The 18,889-nt window shown below is 36.3% G+C and overlaps 1 protein-coding gene and 1 long non-coding RNA gene across 4 annotated transcripts in view; both read right to left on the bottom strand.

Moving 5' to 3' along the window:
* The window catches only part of LUZP2 (leucine zipper protein 2), a 490,860-nt gene that overhangs the window by 393,136 nt on the left and 78,835 nt on the right, over positions 1-18,889 (bottom strand). The window lies entirely within an intron of this gene.
* Positions 1-18,889, bottom strand: part of LOC122200565 — a 52,434-nt gene that overhangs the window by 32,114 nt on the left and 1,431 nt on the right. Inside the window, exon 3 of the long non-coding RNA XR_006193857.1 lies at positions 4,107-4,179. This is a non-coding gene — a long non-coding RNA (uncharacterized LOC122200565). The remainder of the gene's footprint in view (positions 1-4,106; positions 4,180-18,889) is intronic.

Genomic DNA, 18,889 nt, shown 5'->3' with positions numbered 1-18,889 from the left:
TTGGAAAAGCAGTATTGTTTTGTAAATGTATTGTTTTCGTATTGTAAATGTATTGTTTTTGTAAATGTATTTGTTTTCCATGTATTAGTATCTTTACCTAAGCTTAAATGTCCCAAGACCTAACGGGTGCTCATATCCTCATTGCTTTGTTGATGAAAACACTTTCTAGTTAAAAAGGAGGTTCAGCATTTGACAGCTAATGACACAGTGGATAATCCAATTAATACAACACCAAAGAAATCTTGCCATCTGTTATCTACCTAGATTACAGATTAAAAAAAAAAAAAAAAAAGTAAACTGAATGGCTTGGAGAATGAAAAACAACCATTTGGACATCTGAACAGACCCAAAGATTTCATGTTAATCACTACACCAATCCCTCATTTGCCCTGACTTTCTGGTGTCAGCAGGTTTGCGGTGCTGGCAACGAGCCCATCTGTGGAGTTGCTTCTCTCAAGGCAAAGACAGCCCACTGTGCTGTCAACAGCCGCAGCTTCCCTTGCACCATAAGGATAAACTTGAGACGGACACGAAACCAAACAGATTTCTGACTACTGCAAGGCTCTATCTTTGGAGGTGGTATAATAATCTGCCTGGAAGTCCTATTTCTCAACAGTATCCTTGTTTCTCTGGAAATGATTAGCTTATTTTCAGGGACGATATGAAATCAGAATTTTAGTCTTCTGTGAACACACCAAGATGTAATTATTTGCATGTTAGTTTCTTCCTATTCCCACACTTCCATCTAACCTGCCAACGTAATTACATTTCACATCCATCCGATGCCAAATTTTGCATAAAGATTTAAATCATAAAGCAGCTTCTAGGGGAAGCCATGTAATGTACTGTTTCCCTTTTCCATCCAGTTTTTGGAAACTCTCCTGTATCTGCACAGTTTCAACAGATAAAAGTTTCAGGCAAAATAAGGCACTTCGTTTTTATTTATTTGTTTAGTGTACAGATCCTTGCACAAAAACGTTTCCATAGTTTATTTTTACTAATGGCACTCATCTATTTACTTGTCTCCCACAAGACTACTTCTGGGAGGCAGAAACTCCCATTTTCCTTTCTGCATTTCCAGGGCCTGGTCTACCAAATTTGTTTCTACAAGGCACAAAACAGGTGCTTGATAAATGTTTGTCACATGACTAAAGAATGACTATCATTCCTTACAGTCTAAACTGACCTCTATTGTGATATTATGTAAGACGAACAGGCGGAGTGGAAGGCTGCAAGAGTTTAACCAAAAACAAAACAAAACAAACAAAAAACACTGCAAGAAAAATGCAGTTTTATTGCTTTACTTATTGGTGAACTTCTAGCTATAAAATTTAAAGACAGTCCTAACACTTACCTACAGTTTGGTGCTTTGCTAATTTTTGTCACAGAAATTATTTATTGGCTTTTGGAGGCTTATTATGTCCCATTCTCCCTTTTAATCTGATTACATTTGCACACTTAAATTTACTCCCACTCAAAGGTCTTTAAAACTGTAGCACCAACATACTATGGGAAGCACTAAGCATAGGGTCAGAAAGTCTGGTATTTTTGACTATATAAGCTACCTGCTGACCGAAATTTTGGATTAAGGAAAATTAAAGTAGGTTATATACCATATGGAGCTATTTTGAAGGAAACTTTACTGTAGCAAACATGCATTATTACTATGCAAGAAATTTTTCTATGCATTGAATAGCATTACGCATTTTAAATGTATAATATGAAAGTGTATCTGTGTGTATATACATACACACATACTTAATGCTGATAATTAAAACATTTAAAAATAGATACAGTATTTGTATACATCTACATATACATATGCACAGAAACAAAGTATGTATATTTAATATTTAAACTTCACCTTATGTTTGCATACGTATTGCATATGTATTGCTTTTGACTCGACTCATTTCATCATAATGGCAATCCTTTACCACAGTCACCACTATACAGAGTGTTCCCATTCCCTCTTACTTATGAGATAGCGTGATAACACAGACTAACTGGATATATCCCCCTTACATTTTGACATTTTAGCTCAAAAATAGAGATTAAAAATTGCCAGAGTTTCATGTTTTCTGAACAGGGATATCTTGAACAATAGCAGATCATTTCTGAAATTATTGTTCCTGCAGTTTGGGTCCCTACATTCTAATCCCTGGAGATCACTCTGTTCTAGATAATTCCTGAGCCAATAGTTTTCATTTTTATAGAATCTCTGAGGAACAGGGATTACTCCAAAAATGTCTTTTGATTAACACAGATTTGGAGTCGTATTGCTAACTGCCACTGTCTAGGAATTCTTGACTCAATTTTCTTGCAGTCATTTTTGGTGTTCTAAAATAAGGCACCAGGCTACTGTAGCCAATGCCTAATTAGCTTATTAATAAACTCCTTACTCCAAATAATAAACTTTATATTTGCCTAAATATATTTACTGTATTCTATCATCACTGATTATGGTGCTACTGTTCCTTAAACTGAAAATATCCTCCCTGATCCTGTCGCTGGTATAAATCTCTACCAACATCTCGTAGGCCAGCTCAAATGCAACACTGTTGAGTTTTATGTAATCTCCCAGCAGACTTAATCTTTCCCTCTCTTAAGACATCCACAAAATTTGAAATTTGACTTTAGAACTTATTCTACCTTATATGTTTTTATTTGTAAGATCATTTGAAATAGTTGTAGAAGTAATATATTGTTTGTTATATAGAGAAAAAGTAAAGTGCAGGATACACGTGAGATTATTGAATTGATGTGTCGAGAGATATAGAGTGGATGCTTTGGGATTATATTCCTTCTGCTAAAACATATGGAGCTGAAATAAAAAAAAAAAAAGGGGGGGGGGGATATTTCCAAGTATCTCTTAAGGTTTTACTGCTGTAGTTTGTAAATTCTCCAGTACACAGATAACACTAAGCTACTTTGGCATGTAGAAGAAGTGGTTTAAGTAATACTCTGATATGCACATAAGTTTCCTTAGGAAAACTGACATAAGTATTATGCAAATGAGATCTTGAAGTTTTAATAATCAAAATTGCTACATTTACTCCATGTTTCTGGAGCCAAAAGTATTTCAGAGGGCACAGGCATGAGGCCTAATCCTATGCTGACCATGAGCATGACCTTTGAAAACAAAGGTAATAAATTTGCGTTCTTTTAGATTCCATTGTCAAACTCACTTACCATCTTTTCGTTAACATACACAAAACAATAATCTGTTTTACAGTCTTGCATTCTCCCTAGGGTCTCCCAAATTTTCGATGCTATCCTCAGCAGGCTATAAATAGCCACAGTTTTGCCTTCTCTTGGCTTTTGTGAAGCATGGACTCATTTTCAAAAGTGTGATATTTTCATATTGAAGTCAAATATCTAAAAGTTGAATGGTTGCTACTACCAATGTAGTTAACCATCATACACGGGTTTGTGGTACAACGGCCAGCAGCAATTGGAATCTGTCCAGGCCTGATTTCCCATATAATAGTTTGCCATTGAAGAGAATGAATCTGAGTTCACTACTGACCTCAGCCTAATGTAAATCAGTGACCCAGAAAAGCTTTATGTCCCAATGCCAATTAGTTTTCCACTGCCTGTGCTTCTTTGCCCCTGCTTGGAGCACCTGACATTTTGAAGCAATTAGAGGGCACTGGATCTCTAAAATGCACTCTACTGTGGTACTCAACAGAGCTGAACTTTTGTGCTTCAGCCCACGTAATAAAAGCCATCAGAGCTGCCCACAAACTGTGACTGCCCCTTTTTTTGAGAATCTAATAGAATTGACCTTACATATTTACAAAGATTAAACTGCCTTTGCTAGAATTTGAGAAGCACAACATTTTAAGGACCTACAAGAATATTCGAATCCTCTACAGGCAATGCCAAATTTCCATGTTAACTCAACGCCATTATATATGTACACATTCTTTACTTAGGTTAAATAAATGATGTATGTCATAATATACATGGTATAATTGTTAATCACTGATAAGTAAGTACAATGTTGTTTACAGAATTGGGCCTGGGATTTATCACATTTCATGTGAAAGGAAACAAATAGGATCTAATACAGGACACAGAAGAGAGAAAGTAGGACTATTTACCTACCTACAGTGATGACATGTCTCACTCGCACACCAAAGTTTATATTCCTGCATAACTTGAGAGCATGTTTTCCTAAGGGCACCAAAGGTGTGAATATAAATGTGAAAGCAGAAATGGGAGTTGCTTGTTAGTTTTTCTTTTTCATTCCTATAGTTGGGGATACGTAAAATAATGCATTGGTTTCCCAACAGTGCTATTAGTTACCGCCTTTCCAAACACTACCCATGACTCCATCAAAACACCACCCGAAGATTGAAATCAGTAACAGACTCTTGACAGTGCACAGCACTGATCTTGTAATAAGAAGCACAGACTTTCTCTAGGACATTTTTTTTTCTTTTGGCTTCTCTTATTCCCGATCCAAATTTGTCACTTTCAACTGCATAAATTGGAGAAGATCTAAACAAAATTGAATGCAATTTTGGATCCAAGTAAGGATTAATAATAACTTTAGAATAAAGATGTTCCTTATTTTTAAGCATTAAGCGACTCTAAGTGCAAGGTACTCTGGGAAAGATATATAGAGACAAGGCAAATGTGAACTGAATCCTGTTCTCTCAAAGATGAGGTCATATATACTGTAGAAGGTTACAGTTTCCAAAGATGGCCACAACAATATCTTCCTTCCCAATTTCTTTACTACAATGTTATTTTGCCACTTCCTCAATATGGGGTTTAATTCCCTTCCCTTTGAAGGGGCTGGCCTAAGCGACTTGCTTCACTAATAAAATTCAACATAAGTGATGATATGTGGTGTCTAAAGTCAGTAAAAACACTTGCAGCTTCTGCAAGAAGCTCTTGACACACCCACACTTTGGATATTTGTCCTGGCACCCAGCTTCTAAGTTGTAAGAAACCTAACCTGAGTAGGTGACTAACCTTCTCACTTTGTTCAACACCACGGGAGCTCTCAGGATATGCAACTTTCAGCGTGAAAATCAGGAATGCCCTCGGAAAAACCAGGACAAACTGATCATTCTAAAAGAAAAGCCACTTGTAGCACTGTAGACCACAGGCTCAGCTGAGCTCCCATTCAATAGCTAGCATCAAGCAGCAGCTATGTGAGCGAGCTTCTGTGGACAGGTGTCAGAGGACATCTGACCACAACCACATGACAGACACTATGGAAGAACTACTCGGCTGAACTTACTCAACCCACAAAACCATGAGAAGGGACAATAAATTATTATCAGGGCGATTTGTTCCTTAACTAAAGACAATAGGAATAATAATACACACTGCCAAAAATTATAATCATAAATTATATTTATAATGCAAGTCTTAATATAATGTAAGGCAGAGAAGGATAAAATGCTATATGAAAGACTGAGATACAGCATCGTCTGTAAAGAGAAAAATTGATTTTAGCTTATGAACCAAACTGATCAGTCGAGCTCAGATAGGATGCATGAGAGAAGTTGAGAGTCCTGCTGGAAAAGCAGTGCCAATAGCCCCGAGACTTACTGAATGTGAACTTCCATTTAAAATACTGGACAGGCCAAGCCTTCTGAATCAGATTCCCCATTTATTCCACTACCTTTTCCATTAAAATTTGAAACTAAGAAAAACAGCCTCTAAAGGCAAAGTTTCACATTTAAAATTGTTCAAATTTTACAGGAAAAAAAAAAAAAAGTAAAAGTCCATTCGAGGCAGCAGGAAACTAAAGAATGGGTATTATTTGACTTGTGTGTATCACTGATAGATGTCCATAATGGATTCTATTCTAAAAGGTACAAAGCATTCCACTGAAAGACTGGCCTCTTTTCTGTGTAATTTTATTTCTCTTTGTCTAGCCCTGTTATTATATGGCTCTGACTTTTAAAAGGAATATTTTACTACCTCTCCTTACACTAGGTAAAACCTTCGCCGCCAGCATATTTAGAAGGTCATTTCTATTGTGCTTTTTTTTTTTTGCAATCCACAGAGTGATACTCAGATGAAGGTCCTCTCCCAGCACACTCCCACTGCTGCAGCTGGTTTACACAGGCTGTGCTGAAAACCTGTCTCTTGTTGGGGTTTAGCATTTGGAAGACCGTGTCAGGGGTACTGAGTAAGGCTGGAGAGAGTCTTCTAGATACAGATCAGGTAGTGTAGAACATAGGCAGCCATGCTGAGATAATAAGAACTGAGGGGAATATAAACCCAGAGAAATATTATAAAACACACAGCTTCCCTGAATCAGTATGTCACATGCTTTTTCTCTTACCATTTTGGTTCTGTCTCTTAAACAATTGCACTTAAAAATATTGTAATGCTGACAGTACTCCTGCTAGAAGGTTGTTATAAAATCAAAATCTCAAATCAAATGTGAAGTGCTCCACAAATTCTAATTAGCAGCATTCATGAAAAGGGTAGATCTGATTGAATGAATCACCAAAAGGCTATGACATGGCACATTAGGAATGCCTGTTGTCAGGAAGGGTGAATCTAAAGATCCTGGCACAATATCCCAGTTAAAGGTAGTTAATGTTTGCACGGGGCAAATCAATCAAATTCATAGTGAAAAGCACTGACAGCTAAAAGGTAACCATACACAGAATATGCCTTGGTGGGTTTTTCCATTTTCATTAATACTCTCACTATTTACTGCATACTTTCCCCAATGGCTCTTTGTTAATCCTCATGAGATAGGACAGGTATATTACAGAAACAATCACCAGTGGCTGAAAGGGGCTGTGATGAAAACTGGCAGGCATTTGTTTTCAATTAGAAAATAATATGTTCTGGGCAATAACCATTCAAAAAATTTTAGTGACTATCTTAGCAATAAACATGTTTAAAATTCATTTTACTTCTTATTTTCTTGAATGCCAGAATTGTCTTTCCCAAAGTGTTGCCTGCCCTATGGATGTGAATGCACTCAACTTCACGAATGGTGCGCAGATGTTACCTATTATGATCACAGTTTTTCAGAGGGCAAAACAGAACTACTAGGAAATTACAGGACTTGCTCAAGGTCACACAATTGATCTTAAGCTGCAGCCATATCATGGATTTTAGAGATTCCAACTTCATGGAACAATTAAAAGGCAACATCAGAATTTGAACAGAGTCAACTATGGAGTCTGTTCTGATGGCAATTTCCCATTACCACAGTTTATTTCTGTTTATCTGTCCAAAGGAATGTAGAACAGCAATTGTGACTATGATACCTGGATTGGAGAAATTACAGAAGAAAGTAATTGAATCAACTAATATACAAAACTATCAATAAAGCCAGAAAGGCAGCAGAAGTAGGTATGGAAAGAGTTGATTTTTTAAATTTCTTTTCGTTTTAAGTTAACTTATTTGAGAGAGAGGGAAAGGGCGGGGGAGAGAGAACCCTAAGCGGGCTCCACACTGTTAGTATGGAACCTGATGGGGGGCGTGAACTCATGAATTGCGAGATCATAACCTGAGCCGAAATCAAGAGTTGGACACTCAACCAACTGAGCCATCCAGGCTCCCCAAGAGTTGATTTTTGTACTTGGGTTGAGTTGGGTGTGAAGCATGATTTTGCCCTTCACTTGGTGTGTGATCTTGGTCAAGTAATTACTTTTTCTCCATTTTGGTATCTCCGCATGAAAATAAGGTAATGATGCTATTTTGAAGAATTAAGGATATTGTAAATTTGCTGATAGGTGTATTATAAATGTTCAAAAATAGTGACTATTAATAATTCTTGAATGAGGACAAGTACCTTGACTGCAATAGTCCCTACTCTATTCCCATTTAAACAATACATTTAAAGCATAGATAGTGCTTAATAAATATTTGCAGAATGAAAAAAAAATTACATTTACAATCTATACATAAGCCAAGGAAGGAATGTTACTAGAAATCTCTACTTGGGGGCGTCTGGGTGGCTCAGTCGGTTAAGCGGCCGACTTCGGCTCAGGTCACGATCTCGCGGTATGTGAGTTCGAGCCCCGCGTTGGGCTCTGTGCTGACTGCTCAGAGCCTGGAGCCTGTTTCAGATTCTGTGTCTCCCTCTCTCTCTGACCCTCCCCTGTTCATGCTCTGTCTCTGTCTCAAAAATAAATAAATGTTAAAAAAAAAAAAAAGAAAGAAATCTCTACTTGTATAACTCATGTTGAAAATACAGCAAGGCAGTACCAAAGACATTCATGGAAGTAAAAGCATATATTTTAGTATTGATTTTAGAAAGCCTGGATATGGTTAATGTATTTCCTGCTCTGAATTCTTTACCTTTCTGAAGTGCTATCATAATGACACCTATATTTAGGAGAGCCTGGGTGGCTCAGTTGGTTAGGGGTCTGACTTCGGCCTGGGTCATGGTCTCATGGCCTGTGAGTTCAAGCCCCGCATCGGGCTCTGTGCTGACAGATCAGAGCCTGGAGCTTGCTTCAGATTTTGTGTTTCCCTCTCTCTCTGCCCCTACCCTGCTTGCACTCTGTCTCTCTCTCAATAAATAAATAAATAAATAAATAAATAAATAAATAAATAACACCTATATTTAGCAATAAGATGACACATATATCTGTGGATATCTTAAAGGGTATAAAGAGGAAAAGGATAAATCTTTATAAATTAGTGAAAAAGCATTAATCACTATACTGTATCTCTATCACAAAGTAAAGGTTATATAAAAAAAGTAAAGTTAATTAACATTATTAGTAAAAGATAACTGTGCCTTTAATAATAGATGGGTGCAATAAAACATTACCACCTGGTGAAAAAATATAGATGTGTATACACAGTAGCTCTATTACCATATTAAGAATGAAAAGAAACTAATTATAAAGAGTCTCATATTCTGCTACAATTATATATGTTTAATTATTGATTTTGAGGCGTAGATGATTCCAGTATAATAGTATCCTATGAAACATGCACATTTCTTGATGGAAGGTTGAATGTCAAGTACATATGCCAGGATGATAAAGTTTCATTTCTGTGAATCAAAGGATAAAATAGGATAATTTTAAATGCACATAAACCAAAGTAAAATATCCCAAGTATTAGAATCCTAACTAGAATATCAGACTTCAGGAGAAAGCATTCAACTTTTTTCAAACCCCAATCACTTCAATTATGAACATAGTTGCTGTCATTTCATGCTCAAGATTCAGCGTTTGAATTGAAAATGTTCAGTTTGGGATAAGATCAGTTGAAAAGGATCTTGTTGAACATTCAATTATAAGCCACGTTGAAAATAAATGAGGCAACAGGTCAAGGTCGGACTTGGCAAGAAGAATTTCTCTGTCATATATAATTTCAAGCAGTGGCCTGACTTTTCAAATGTTAACCTACAATTATGTATGTATTTCACATGATTTGAAGAAAATGGGAAGACCCCATGACAAAAATTGTAACATAAGCACCAATTTAAGAATAAGCTAACATAAAGAATTGTTTTAATTCCTCTGAGTGTATTCAATTCCCCCTCAGTGTATACAATACCTACTAGAGCCTGCTCTGCAATAAGCTTAAGATATTTGGAGTCTGATGTCAGAATACCTTGCACCTGATGGCAAGTTAATAAATCACTGATAATGGAATCAGTGAGCCACAGGAACATTAGAGGGTATCTAGTTCAATCCTGTTCATTTTAGTGGGGAAGAAATTAAGGATGTGAAGTTTTTTAAATATATTTTCACATGTATCATCTCACTTCTCACAGCAGCTCTGTGAAGTAGGGACAAGCTATCTAGGGAAACAAGACAGGGTATTTTTTGGAAGGTCACTGAAGGCAACAGAAGACCTGAGAGACACCAGGCTCTAAAAGAGGGGCACAGAAAATTCAGAGTATCTACAGTGATGAATTAGAGATCCAGGAATAACTAGAAATATACAGAACACTCACAAAAGACAATCAGATGGCATATCCAATGGCTATGACATTATGAGCTCTGGGATTTGCAGGGCCAGAGTTTATTTATAGAAGCGAGAGAACAGAATGAGATACACAAATGGCCAAATGAATAACTGAAGTTTGAGTTGGTCCAGAAATACGCCCCACCAGCAAGAAAGTAAGCAGGGATTTTTGCTACTTCAGCTGCAGCTGAGGTCCAAGGTGCCTAGGATACAGTTATATGTATTTGGAGGTGAGAAACGCATGGATAGGAGGCCAGGATCTTTGTTTTATTAAATGTCGACTTTGAAAAAAATCACATATCCTCTCTAGGCCTCAGTTTTTCACCGAGTATAGTATCTTCATCTATACTAGTAACTTCATCACAGAACTATGTGGATAAAATTAGAAAAGCAGGGGTACCTGGGTGGCTCAGTAGGTTGAGCATCTGACTCCTGATTTCAGCTCAGGTCATGATTTCATGGGACTGAGCCCTGTGTTGGGTTCTGTGCTGACAGTGCAGAGTCTGTTTGGGATTCTCTCTCTCTCTCTCTCTCAATTTCTCTCTCTCTCTCTGCCCCTCCCTGACTCTCTCTCTCTCTCTAAACAAATAAATAAACTTTAAAAAAATAAAAAAATAAAATGAGAAAAGTAGCATAAATTGTTATTAATGAGAGCTTGGAATTCCATAAATGCTCAACACAAAGAGGTTATTTATATTACTACTCCTATTAGTATCCTTATTTTAAAATACAATATGGTCTTCAAAAAAATCATTTATTTATTTATTTGTTTTTAAGTGAGCCTGAACCTGGGATCTGGAGATCAGGCTGGGATAGTTCCCTGGTAACTTATGTGTCTTATCTGAAGTCATTACAGACAGACTAGGAAGCCAAGTTCCTTCCTCCAAAGCTATATTTTATTCCTTTTGTTATCCACATTGCCTTCAATAACGTTTTTTGGTTAAAACATTCAATTTTCTTAACTTTCTTAAAGGACTCATTAAATGAAGTCACATGTTACCACTCAGGTCATATATTACTGTCAATCTCAGGACCTCTGCTATTGCTTGTCCTAAGATTTCTAATCCACTGACAAACAGGAGGCTCTGGTATTTCCTCCTTTAAAGTTTCACTTTCTGGTGAATATGAACTATATGATCATGAGTCAAGGATGACTCAGCAAATTCATAGAAAAGTGATGAGTCACCTAATAAGGGAATTTTTTCCTCATCAATATAAAGTAAATATTTGCAACAAAAAAACACATTCTAACTGAAAACAAGAAAGTACAAAGTTGTAAATAATTTACGAAAAACAAGGAAAAAGAAAAACATTTAAAAAGTTAACATCAAGTGCGGTGCCTGGGTGGCTCAGTTGGTTAAGCGTTTGACTTCAGCCAAGGTCATGATCTCACAGTTTGTGAGTTCGAGCCCCGCGTCAGGCTCTGTGCTGACCGCTTGCTCAGAGCCTGGAGCCTGTTTCAGATTCTGTGTCTCCCTCTCTCTAATCCCTCCCCTGCTCACACTCTGTCTCTCTCTCAAAACTAAATAAACATTAAAAAAAAAATTTTAAAGTTATCATCAAGTGGCACCTGGGTGGCTCAGTCGGTTAAGCATTCGACTTTTGGTTCTGGCTGAGGTCATGATCTCACAGTTTCTTGAGCCCCACATCAGGCTCTGTGCTGACCATGTGGAACCTGCTTGGGATTCTCTCTCTCCTTCTCTCTCTGCCCCTCCCCCGCTCACGCTGTCTCTGTCTCTCTCAAAATGAATAAACTTAAAAGGTAAGTAAAATAAAAAAAAAATTAAAAATTAGCATCAAAAGGTATCCTATATCCTACCACACTCAAGTTTTCTGTGTTTCTTTCTATAGTAGACCTTGGCCTCATCCAGGTGGACATCTGTACTTCTTAAAAGGAAAATTCAGCAGGCCATAAAATGTCCAGCATCCCAGCAACATCTTGGAAAACCTTCTTCTATACAATTTGTGCAGTTCACTCCCCTTTGTTTCCATAGCTTTTTTGCAACGGTCACATATACATCGGTTAACTTAACAACAGAGCTATCTAGGCTGAGAATCTCTTGAAGGTAGAGACTGTGTCATATTTATTTCTATATCCCCACTATTTAAGCACAGTGCCAAGTACCTACTAGGTACTTAAGAAATGCTTTATATTTAGTTATCACAAGTGCTTTCAGTTTCAAAAATACTCTAAATATTTTCCTATAACCTTTATACTGTTGTATCTCACAACTGGTTTCCTGAAACAGAGGGAATCTCATCCCCAGTGTCAAGAATTATAGGTGGGAATACTCATGGAATAAGCTGACCATTTAGTTTCTCTAAAAATCAGAAGCCTAGGAAAGCCCTCCATTCAGATGTTTTGTACTTGTGCTCTCTTTCTCATCCTGGAAGAGTGGTAAATCTAATTCCAGGCAGGAAAGTCTGCAATGGGATATGTGAGTGAAACCATCACCAGATTCTCTCTTGCACAATAACCAAATTAACACCCCTCCCCAATCCTCATCCTGCTACAAGGCTCTCTGGTTCTTTCACAAAGGAAGTATTCTATGTACACTATCAAGGACAGGCTCATGAAGAAACATATTTGACTTGAGCAGAGAACCTAGATAGGTTCACATTTATACAAAGTAAATTATAAGAATGAAAGGATAAGAACTCACATATTTGTGCCCATTTAGCTAACTTTCTGCAAGGAAAACAGTCATAATTCAAATTGTTTTGACATATGACTTCAGAAACGTCCCGACTTACCTTTTAAAGGATTATTTTGTTAAATAAAGCTACACATTTATTTCCCATTTGCACTACACACAGAAGAACAGAAGCTTTCGATAATTCAAATTCAACAAATATAATTTGGCTTTAAATTGATACAGTGAATTAGAACTAGTCAGAAAGAATCTGCTCTGGATTTAATAAAATTATAGAAAAGGAATAGGAAAATCATAAGTTCCCAAAGAATATGTGTAATTTAATCCTAGCATACAGGGAATGCAGGATTGGGTTCCCTATTGAGGATTCATTATTCTCTGTAATGTTTACACATTTGAATTTTAACACTAATGGCATAATGCTTGGTCCATTCATAGTTTTCTAATTTAAAATGGACTACTGAATCATAATGATCACAAACAAGGTCACTTTTCCTTTATTAAGAATACAAACAGAGGGCCACCACCTGTGTGGCTCATTTGGTAAAGTGTCTGACTCTTGATTTCAGTTCAGGTCATAATCTCATGGTTGTCAGGTTGAGCCCCGTGTTGGGCTCCATGCTGAGTGTGGAGCCTGCTTGGGATTCTCTGTCTCCTTCTCTCTCTCTGCCCCTCCCCTGTTTGCATGCTCTTTCTAAAAATAGATAAACACTAAAAAAAAGAAAAGAATAGAAACAGATTAAGATGTATTTCATAAAAACTTATGATATTTTAATGGTTATTGCATCTTTGAAGTTCAGGCAACTTAAACTAAGATAATAAAACTCGTGGTGCAGGGTGGGGGGCATGGTCTGAGTCCTTCTTTAAAAAAGATTTTGTTGCTATGCCTGAGAAGATATGTTTTTTCTTAGAATTTGTTTATAAAATGAAACTCCTCAGATGCGTTTGGAGAAAGCAAATATCTATATGGACTTCATAAATATGACCACTTTAAAAATCAAAACAAAACAGAAGCATAATGACTTCAAGATCCAGTAGAAGTGAGAGAGTAATGTGATATGAAATTATTTAGTTTGAGGTTGGAAAGACAAAGTTTAGATTCATTGCTCCAATCATTGTATGATTGAACATGTAAGCTTCTGCTGACTTCCCTTTTTATTTCTACAGAAAGTACAGAGAACCACAATTGAAAACATTGCCTTCTTTCTGATATTGATTCTGTGGGTTTTAGTTTCTCCTTTGCATTTCTACAAAAGGAATTTGAGAAAAAAAAAGAGAAATGACAGCAGCTAATTTTGTTGCACTATTAGGCATAGTAAAAAAATTGGAAAAGAAAGTTTAGAATAAATAGTAAAGAGTACAGTTCAACAACCACAACAAAATGTACCTTGAAGTTTCCTGTGGTTCATTTCTCTCCTACTAGACATGGCTAAAGATGCATTGGCTAATTTTAGTGTCCATTAACCACCTAACATTTAGTGTTAAAAACAGTATTCTCAAATCATATTGCAATAATTCCATCTCCTATGAGCGTAAAACACAACATTAAACAAAACAGGTCTACGAGCAGCTTCTTAAGAAGCTGCAAAAAGAGGAGTCACATTCATAATCTTGTTCTGCCTTTACCCTTATGCCACTTCCATGTTCAGCAGCCTAAAAAGGATTCCAAAGCACTCATAAAAAAAGGCTTTTTTCAGCAGAGACCGGGGAACACAAAGGAACAGAGGTGTGTGAACTTTCCCAATTAAAACAAAAAGAATATATACCACTTATTTAAAAAGGAATGTGATAAATAAAATAGCCTATAGAGTACAGAGATGAGAGTGGAAAAAAACAGCCCAGCTAACCTGGAAAATCCTTTCTGTTAGTTTAAGCAATGCAGTGAGACATGAAACAATGACTCAAGGAACTAACAGCAATAAAATTCAATTTGAACCGGACACTGGCTATTGATTCACACAGAAGCCTCAGTCCTGAATTCTAGCTGATGGCAGCTGGACAAGCCTAGTCAAATATGGTTCCACTGAATGTACTGATGTATGGTTCCACTGAAAGGGGTGGAACCTTTTCTTTATAGAAACAGCAGCACTAAGGTATCCTTACTGAGTTTCCAGATATGCAAGTCAATTCCAAAAACACTAAAAGGAATCTGAGGGAGTAAGACATTTCTTGGCATGTTTTGTCTATTGTTCACTAAGTTCACTTACGTTTATACTGTCTTCGTAAATTTTTAGTGTTCAGACCATACAGAGAGAGCATCTGAGTGTTCTGTGAACATGCTGACCAAAGAAGGCAGGACTCATCCACTTTTATCCCCAAGCTCTGCCAATTACTGGCTATGACCTTGAGAAAATAAGTTCCTTGGTAAAACAGGAATGAAAGCATCTATTTCACAGAGTTTTCAGGAGAATGAAATTAGACATGCATACAAGTACGTAGCTCCTTTTGGTTTTCTTTGAATAACAACTATTTTTTAGACACTAATTCTAAATGTGGTTGTGAGGATAGGGGTCAGTTACGGTCCATTAAATAGTCTTTGCCTTCTCAATTATAGTCTTGAGTCCTCCAAACTTTTTTTCAAAGCCTGTATTTGCTTTTACGCCATTTTCACCTTTGTGGTTTCCTTCTCAGAATAGACGATAACCATATGCCATTATTTAATTTAGAAGGAGAGTGGTCCTAACAGTTTTGTTTGTCGTCAAATACAAGGGCAAGACACAGACCCTTCAAGAAGTTCGACGCTTACTCTCAAAATTGTATGGTGGATATAAAATACAATTTAGCATCTTCTGTATTTATCATACGGAAAGACTAACAGTGATTATATACAACTTAAATGGGAAATTGCCATTTTTTAAAAAATATCAATATTGGTAGTTCAAGGAGCCAGAATCTTTTTGAATATTCACCATTATACTGTTAGAGAAAATAATAAGTGGGGAAGTTAAAAAACTGCTATGTAACATTTAGGTAAAACAAACTAGTAACTGCTACTTCCAAAAGCTCTGCTAGTATCTATACAGACTCAGACAGAGTTAAGATGGTCTTCAGAACATGTGTTGTTCAAACTATAAATAGAAGGGAGAGCAAAGAGAGTCCGTGGTCAAGTAAGTTTGAGAAATATTTAGCTGAGATTACACAAGTCTGATTTTGTTACTTCACTCAGTATGCTCCCATTCCTGCTGAATTCCCAAGATGAGAATATGAAATATAGTATTTCCAAAAGGTATATGGCCACAGAATCCATTTGAAAGGATACCTAACAGAGATACAGTTGTGAATAATACACTTCAGGAATAAGTCTAGTCTAATTTCAAGAATCCTTCTGTGTTTGGATTTGGCTAATGATCGCAATGGCAAGAACAAACCACTGCAAAACCCTGAGATTCCTTTTATCCGAAGGGAAAGTGGTGCTTTTCGAAAAGAAAACGCTTTGCGACATTCTTATTCCATTTATTTAGCTAGAAATAAAACTTTCATTTAACCAGAAGTAACCAGAAAAACTCAAGAATTATGGAGATAAGTATATTTACCAGTGAGTGTATCCAAGAGAACCTGGCTTGGACTCTTAGCTAACCATCAGAGGTTACTAAGTAGTGACATTTTCTTCCTATGTTTCTTACTTAAACACTACGTTAAATCACAGGAAGCATGCTCCATACTCATACCATGCAATTTTGTGTGGATTTTGTTGTTAAAGTGGACTGTGTATGCGTATGTGTGTGTGTCTTCATAACGTCTTGTTTAAGTAAATTGTGAATTTCATAGGGAAAGGGTCACGTATAATTACCCAGGCAATTCCAGACTTAAAACTGTACCCAAAAACTAAAAAGAGACTTAAATACATGATTCCAGAATCAATTCTTCTAGCCTCCCCCTACTTTTTTAAGTTATTTTAATTCCTGTAAACATACAGTATTATATTAGTTTTAGATGTAGAAAATAGCAATTCAACAATCCATACAGCATTCAGTGCTCATCACCACAGGTGCACTCCTTAATCCGCATCACCTATTTTACCCATCCCCCTACCCACCTCTCCTCTGGTAACCATCAGTTTGTTCTCTATAGTTAAGAGTCTCTCTCTTTCTTGGTTTGCCCCTATTTTTCCTTTGCTCGTTTGTTTTCTTTCTTAAATTCCACATATGAGTGAGATCATACGGTATTGTATTTTGTTGACTGACTTATATCAGTTAGCATTATACTCTCTCACTCCACCCAAGTTACTGCAAATGGCAAAATTTCATTCTTTTTTTATGGCTGAATAATATTCCATTGTGTATATACACCATTTCTCCTTTATCCATTCACTTATCAATGGACATCTGGGCTGCTTCTGTAATTTGGCTATTTTAAACAATGCTGCTAACACACTGGGGTGTATGTATCCCCTTGAATGACTGTTTTTGTATATTTTTGGTAAATACACAGTTCAATTACTGGATCATAGGGTACTTCTATTTTTAACTTTTTGGGGAACATCCATACTGTTTTCCGGAGTGACTACACCAGTTTGCATTCCCACCAACTGTGTAAGAGGGTTCCTTTTTCTTCACATCCTTGTTAACACTTTGTTGTTTCATGTGTTTTTGATTTTAGCCATTCTGACAAGGGTGAGGTGATGTCTCATTGTAGTTTTGATTTGCATTTCCCTGATGATGAATGGTGTGGTGTATCATTTCACGTGTGTGTTGGCCATCTGTATGTCTTCCTTGGTGAAATGTCTGTTCATGTCTTCTGCCCATTTTTTAATTGGATTGTTTTTTGGGTGTTGAGTTTTAGAAGTTCTTTTTATATTTTGGACACTAAGCCTTTACCAGATATGTCATTTGCAAATATCTTCTCCTCTTCAGCAGGTTGCCTTTTAGTTTTGTTAAATGTTTGCTTTGCTGTACAGAAACTTATTTTGATACAGTTACAAAGGTTTATTTTTACTTTTATTTCCCTTGCCTCAGGAGATATATCTAGAAAAAAGTTGCTATGGCTGATGTCAGAGAAATTACTGCTTATTCTCTTTTCTAGGATATTTATAGTTTCAGGTCTAACATTTAGATATTTCAACCATTTTGAATTTGTTTTTGTGTATGGTATAAGAAAATGGTCTAGTTTTCCCAACACCCTCTGTGGAAGAGACTGTCTTTTTCCAATTGTATATTCTTTCTCCCTTTGTTGAAGATTGACTATGTAATTGTGGGTTTATTTCTGGATTTTCTTTTCTATTTCATTGATCTAGGTGTCTATTTTTATGACAGTACCATACTATTTGATTACATCAGCTGTGTAATATAACTTGAAGTCTGGAATTAATATTCCTCCAGTTTTGTTTTTCAAGATCGCTTCTGGCTTTTCAGGGTCTTTTGAGATTCCATACACATTTTAGGATTGTTTGGTCTAGTTCTGTTAAAAATACTGTTCATATTTTGATTGGGATTGAATTAAATCTGTAGATTGCCTTAAGTAGTATAGACATTTTGACAATATTTGTTCTTACAATCCATGAGCATGGAATGTCTTTCCATTTCTTTGTGTCTTCAATTACTTTCATTAGTGTTTTAGTGTTTTATAGTTTTCACAGTACAGATCTTTCACCTCTTTGGTTAGTTTTTTTTACCAGGTATCTTATTATTTTTTAGTGCAATTTTAAATGGGATTTTCTTAATTTCTCTTTCCACTGCTTCATTTTTAGTACTTAGGAATGCAACAGATTTTTGTTCATTGATTTTGTATCCCACAACATTACTGAATTTATTTATCAGTTCCATCAGGTTTTTGTTGTTGTTGTTGTTGTTTTGTTTTGTGGAGCATTTAGGGTTTTCTGTATATAGTACCATGTCATCTGCAAATAGTGAAATGTTCATTTCTTCCCTACCAGTTAGGATGCCTTTTATTTCTTTTTGTTGTCTGATTTCTGTGGCTAGGACTTCTAGTACTATGTTGAATAAAAGTGGTGAGAGTGTACATCCTAGGCGAAAAGCTCTCAGTTTTTGTCTATTGAGTATAATGTTTGCAGTGGATTTCTCAAATAAAGCCTTTATTATGTTGAGGTATGTTTCCTCTAAACCCACTTTTTTGAGAGTCATCATGAATGGATGTTGTACTTTGTCAAATTTTCTGCACCTATTGAAATGATCATACAGTTTTTACCCTTTCTCTTGATGTGATGTCTCATGTTGATTGATTTGTGAATTAAACCACCCTTCATTCCTGGGAATAAAGCTCACTTGATCATGGGTGAATAATTTTTTTTTAATGTATGTTGGACTTTAGTTTGCTAGTATTTTGTTGAGGATTTTTGCATTTATGTTTATCAA

Source organism: Panthera leo, chromosome D1, assembly GCF_018350215.1.
Source record: "Panthera leo isolate Ple1 chromosome D1, P.leo_Ple1_pat1.1, whole genome shotgun sequence".
NCBI classification, from domain to species: Eukaryota; Metazoa; Chordata; class Mammalia; order Carnivora; family Felidae; genus Panthera; species Panthera leo.
The sequence above is the reverse complement of the archived record's forward strand: the minus strand, read 5'-3'. Positions and strand labels throughout refer to the sequence as shown.